The sequence below is a fragment of the Oncorhynchus mykiss genome, chromosome 31 (assembly GCF_013265735.2).
Source record: "Oncorhynchus mykiss isolate Arlee chromosome 31, USDA_OmykA_1.1, whole genome shotgun sequence".
Classification (NCBI taxonomy): Eukaryota; Metazoa; Chordata; class Actinopteri; order Salmoniformes; family Salmonidae; genus Oncorhynchus; species Oncorhynchus mykiss.
In genome coordinates, this window is record NC_050571.1 from 20,986,216 (window position 1) to 20,992,527 (window position 6,312).

The window sequence follows — 6,312 nt, forward strand, 5'->3', positions numbered from 1 at the left end:
GAACAGATCATTGGGACTCAGATACCATCTAGATTCAGTGGCAGCGGAACTTAGTGATATCAGCGGAGTCCAGACTGAAGGTGCTGGGACGTACTGCAGGTGCTGAGGGAGAATTGAAGAGACAGTGACATGGAACACTGACTGAACACCCACCTAGGAACCCAGCCAGCTCCTGATGTGGGCCACCAGGCTGATAAAAATACAGAGGTTGACAGAGAGACAGAGCTGCCAGGTGAAGGATGGAATCTGAGCATCAACAAAAGTCAAATAACTGTTTCAGCTCAGAGCATGGGAGGACTTGCTGCTAGATCCGTATCGGTCCAGCAGAGCATCGAGATTAGTGCAACTGCAACTCTTCTCTCTCCTTCCCATCGCAGGATGACCACTAGCACACACAGCAGAGCTACTGCCACTCTGAGGATGTTGTCCTGGGGTTAGCTTGCTTCTACTATATGTTGGTGCTCAACCTCATCTTCAAAAGGCTGTTAAGTGAGGGTTTCATCATTATCGTCATTGTTCGGCTGCAGAACTGTCACCCTGAAGCGTTCTTCAGTATCTACGGTCACTGGCAAGGTTTGCTATTTGATGCGGTTGCAGCCAAGGTTGCAACGCAAACATAATACAAAAATAGTAAAGGGGAAAACCCAATAAAACATGCTTGAGCATTGCAAGAAAAACAAACAAATCTTTGTTTTGAGAGTTTCTATTCAAGGTACAGATTGACTAACTCTAGCTTTGACTCATTTTATGCACCCCAAAATGATTTTATTGAACTACAAAAATTATTCTGAATTACCAAGAAATGTTGATTAAATACTATTACCTCAATTTAAAGCAGAGTCTGATTAGCTGGACGGATCTACAGTACCAGTCAAAGGTTTTAGAACACCTACTCATTCAAGGGTTTTTCTTTATTTTACTATTTTCTGCATTGTAGAATAATAGTGAGACATCAAAACCATGAAATAACACACATGGAATCATGTGGCAACCAAAAAAGTGTTAAATCAAAATATATTTCAGATTCCTCAAAGTAGCCACCCGTTGCCTTGACGACAGCTTTGCACACTCTTGGCATTCTCTCAACCAGCTTCATGTGGAATGCTTTTCCAACAGTCTGAGTTCCCACATATGCTGAGCAGGTGTTGACTGCTTTTCTTTCACTCTGTAGTCCAACTAATCCAAAACCATCTCAATTGGGTTGAGGTCAGGTGATTGTGGAGGCCAGGTCATCTGATGCAGCACTCCATCACTCTCCTTGGTCATATAACCCTTACACAGCCTGGAGGTGTATGTTGGGTCATTTGTTCTGTTGAAAAACAAATTATATCCCACTAAGAGCAAACCAGATGGGATGGCGTATCGCTGTAGAATACGGATGTAGCCATGCTGGTTAAGTGTGGCTCGAATTCTAAATAAATCACACAGTGTCACCAGCAAAGCACCATCACACCTCCATGGTGGGAGCCACACATGCGGAGATCATCCGTTCACCTACTCTGCGTCTCACAAAGACACGGCGATTGGTTCTCCAATTTGGAGTCATCAGACCAAAGGACAGATTTCCACCAGTCTAATGTTCATTGCTCGTGTTTCTTGGCCAAAGCAAGTCTCTTCTTCTTATTGGTGTCCTTTTAGTAGTGGTTTCTTTGCAGCAATTCGACCATGAAGGCCTGATTCACGCAGTCCTCTCTGAACAGTTGATGCTGAGGTGTCTGTTACTTTAACTCTGTGATGCTTTTATTGGTGCTGCAATCTGAGGTGCAGTTAACTCTAATGAACGTATCCCTTGCAGCAGAGGTAACTCTGTCTTCCTTTCCTGTGGCGGTCCTCTTGAGAGCCAGTTTCATCATAGTGCTTGATGGTTTTTGTGACTGCACTTGAAGAAACTTTCAGAGTTCTTAAAATGTTCCGTATTGACTGACCTCCATGTCTTAAAGTAATGATGGAATGTTGTTTCTCTTTGATTATTTGAGCTGTTGTTGCCATAATATGGATTTGGTCTTTCATCAAATAGGGCTATCTTCTGTATATGACCCCTACCATGTCACAACACAAATGATAGGCTCAAACGCATTAAGAAGGAAATAAATTCCATAAATTAACTTTTAACAAGGCACACCTGTTAATTGAAATGCATTCCAGGTGACTACCTCATGAAGCTGGTTGAGAGAATGCCAAGAGTGTGCAAAGCTGTCATCAAGGCCAAGGGTGGCTACTTTGAAGAATCTCAAATATAAAAGATGTTTTGATTTGTTTAACACTTTTTTGGTTACTACATGATTCCATGTGTGTTATTTCATAGTTTGATATCTTCACTATTATTCTACAATGTAGAAAATAATCAAAATATTTAAAAAAGCCTTGAATGAGTAGGTGTGTCCAACATTTTGACTGGTACTGTATATAAAACTCAAAGCATGCCTTGTTGATCCATTAGAACTGCAGTAGCATGGAAACGAAGTCAGAGGGAGCATTAACACTGCCTATTGCTATTAAGCCATTCCTGCATTGCACAGTACACATTCCACATAATGTACCTGAAAATACCCTTTAGTTTGTAATGACTTAGATGGAACTTAATTTTACATGATATGATTAAGCAGGCACACTATCTTCCTTCCTGTGTACTAGTATTTATAACTAAGCAGCCTACTGTACCCAATTACATGTTATACAACCACACTTGGAACGGCTTGGCTCGCTTGACCTTCTTGGGCTGCGCTGCCATTGCAAACCTCTGTGCCATTTTCTGCTGTGTTACACAAGCACATTACTCACATCAAGGGCTTTATTATGTCTAGTGAATAAGGCACCTACACACCCAGTGGATGGGCCGGGCCAGGTACTGTTATATAAAGGCTGTTCAGCTGCAGCTGTCTAGGTCAGCCCAGCCATTTGCTTCTATGGTCAGAGTGTTGAAGGGTTACAAACTTTATTAAATGCTAGGTATTATTTATTTTTGACAACTTAGTGAATTGAGCTTCACCTCACTAAAGAAGTGTGATTCTACAGTTTTCCTGATGTCCACTTTTTGACTACTGGACCGCACTGACAGTGACCTGGCTGCAGAGGGGGTATTTGTTACATCATGCACATAAAAGCATGTACAGTGCTGTGAAAAAGTATTTGCCCCCTTCTAATTTTCTCTACTTTAGAATATGTTTGATACTGAATGTTATCAGATCTTCAACCAAAACCTAATATTAGATAAAGGAAACCTGAGTGAACAAATAACACAACAATGACTTAGTTATTTCATAAACAAAGTTATGCAACACCCAATGCCCCTGTGTGTAAAAGTAATTGCCCCCTTACACTCAATAACTTGTTGTGCCACCTTAAGCTGCAATTCCAACCAAATACTTCCTGTAGTTGTTGGTCAGCCTCTCACATCTCTGTGGAGGAATTCTGGCCCTCTCTTCCATGCAGAATTGCTTTAACTCAGGGACATTTGTGGGTTTTCAATCATGAATTGCTCATTTAAGGTCCTGCCACAACATCTCAATTGTGATTAGGTCTGGACTTTGACCAAGCCATTTCAAAACTTCACATTTGTTGCTTTTTAGCCATTTTCATGTAGACTTGAGTGTGTGTTTTGGATCATTGTCTTGCTGCATGACTCAGCTGCGCTTCAGCTTCAGCTAACAGATGGATGGCCTGACATTCTTCTGTAGAACTCTCTGATACAGAGCAGAATTCATGATTCCTTCTATTAAGGCAAGTCGTCCGGGTCTTGAGGAAGCAAAGCATCCCCAAACCATCACACTACCGCCACCATTATGTCTGGCGAAAACTAAATGTGAAGTTTTGGAATGGCCGACTCAAAGTGCAGATCTAATCCTAATTGAGATGTTGTGGCAGAACTTGAAACGAGCAATTCATGCTTAAAACCCCCACAAATATCACTGAGTTAAAGCAGTTCTGCATGTAAGAGTGGGCACAAATTCCTCCACAGCGATGTGAGAGACTGATCAACAACTACACATGTTGTGTTCGGCGCATGTGAAAAATACAGTTTGATTTGATTGCAGCTAAAGGTGGAACAACCAGTTATTGAATGTAATGGGGCAATTACTTTTTCACACATGTGAATTGGGTGTTGCATAACTTTGTTAATTAAATAAATAAAATAAGTATATTTTGGTGTTATTTGTAAACTCAAGTTCCCTTTATCTAATATTAAGTTTTTGTTGAAGATCTGATAACATTCAGTATAAAAAATATGCCAAGACAGAGAAAACCAGACGGGGCAAATGCTTTTTCATGGCATTATACTTCCAGATGACAAAAGTGGTTCGGAGAGGGGAGATAACCGAGGCACTGACTCATGAAATCTCTTTTGTGTTCCGCAACCTTCCATTTCAGCCCATGGTTTAAGCTCGTGTGCATGGGGTGTTTTGTTGGAGGCACAGACCACACGTTCCCAAGAGTCAGGAATGTTTCAGTGGCAGAGATGTTTCCTGTGTTTCAGCTCATGTTGATAGCCCTCTCAAACGTTGCTTTTGAAAAGCCGTTGCAATCTAATGGCCCCCTCATCTGGTGTTTAAAGAATATGTATTTATTTAATTGAATTAGAGTAGACAAGTGTAATGCAAGATAAGACTATGGCCAAATACACAATACAATTTGTACAACTGATGTAAAATGCATTTGACACAATGGTTGCGATACAACAGTCTGCCTGCACAAAAATCATTACATAATCATTGGGTGGTGTCTCCACATTGCCTGTGTAAAAAAGTTTTTGCGGACAAACTCTCTGTTGTATCACAACTGTTGTCACATGTTGTAAACTAGGATGTATACTCTTTAGTTTGACTATTCCTCATCACAGACAAAGCTTTGAGGGATACAAAGACAAACCCTGGAATATCCGTTGCAATATGATAACCATTATACAACACTTTGATTAGGCAAATTAAAATAGCATGCATTTATTCGCAGCAGCTTAAGGCTGAGGGCAGGCTGTCTGCACATTACAAGCACAGTCAGCCCAGTGTGACAGCATGGAAGTGTTGGCAGCATTGAAGCGATAGGAGACAGTATTGAAGCCAGAGCCCACCCTCTGTGCCATCCATCCACTGGCAGCATCTCAGAGCTACCAGCCACAGGCAGCAGCATCTCAGGGCTATACATGGAGCACCTAACACTGTATCATATGAGCTTGTGGCACACACAGTCACACACTTCTCACATGGGCACACTCTAGCCCTTTGACACACTGCCCTCTCTCACGCAGTTTCCCACACTGTTTACAATGGACGATCTAGCACTAAGTGTGAGTTCTGTCGTCACATCAGAACACAGACAGGCACTTAACCTCCCAGATGCCTTTTCTGGGTAAGTTAGGTAACCAGTTTCCCCACAATGCACTGCTTTGCCCTACTTCTGTCAGTGTGCTACATGTTTTATAAAATTGGGGGAAGGTGTATCCGCCAAGTTCCAATAGCAACCCCTCTAGTGGCCTTATCATTTCAGTTACATAACCTTACTTGGCGTGTAACATAGGACTAGTGTTATGTGGCCAGTCTGGCTAGGGCACGCTGATGAGGGATCTGTTTTAAGGCGTTTGCTGAGAAAGAGTATCTTTATACTCTCTAGTTCCAGTGGGGCTCTCAGTACAGTTGAATAATATCTGGCCTTTGTCGCTTCACACCTTTGAGATCCCATTTGTCACTCACTGAAGTTTGTTTATGAATTTTTCTGTCCTGAACAAACAAAGCATGACACCTTATTCAAAATAACAAAGATGGGGGGGAAAAAAGAGTCCCTTGCCATTTTGGCACGATTCCTGTACCGACTGCTGAAAAATGCCCTCTCTCAAAGGCAGAACAAGATACCCTGATCCTCTGCAGATGCTAACCCCATTTCAAAGTTTACGTAACGTCTGACTGCCCCATTATGTAAGCCCTATTAAATATATCCCCATGGCTTCTCCCTCCCTCACTCCCACCAGACAGACAGACTGCTAATTACATTGGTGCTACTTGTCCCCTCTTCCTCGGAGTCCATTATCCTTCCCAGTCAGGGAGGTGCGGTTCAGTATGGGTAAGGTCATCTCCTCCAGCAGAAAGGCAGAGCTGCAGAATGTGGGGCAGTGGGGCAAGGGGAGTGGAATAGTGTTTCCTTCTTCCTGAACCGTGACCTACATTCACACTGTTGTGTAAAGTCAATGCAGCCTTACATAAGTTTTCTGTTATGTCCCAACATTCTAGACGTTTCTAAATAGCTATATTGATACTACTTTAGACTAACATGTAACCAAAGGAGAAAAATGTTGAACACGAGACGAGACAAATGAAAGACCAT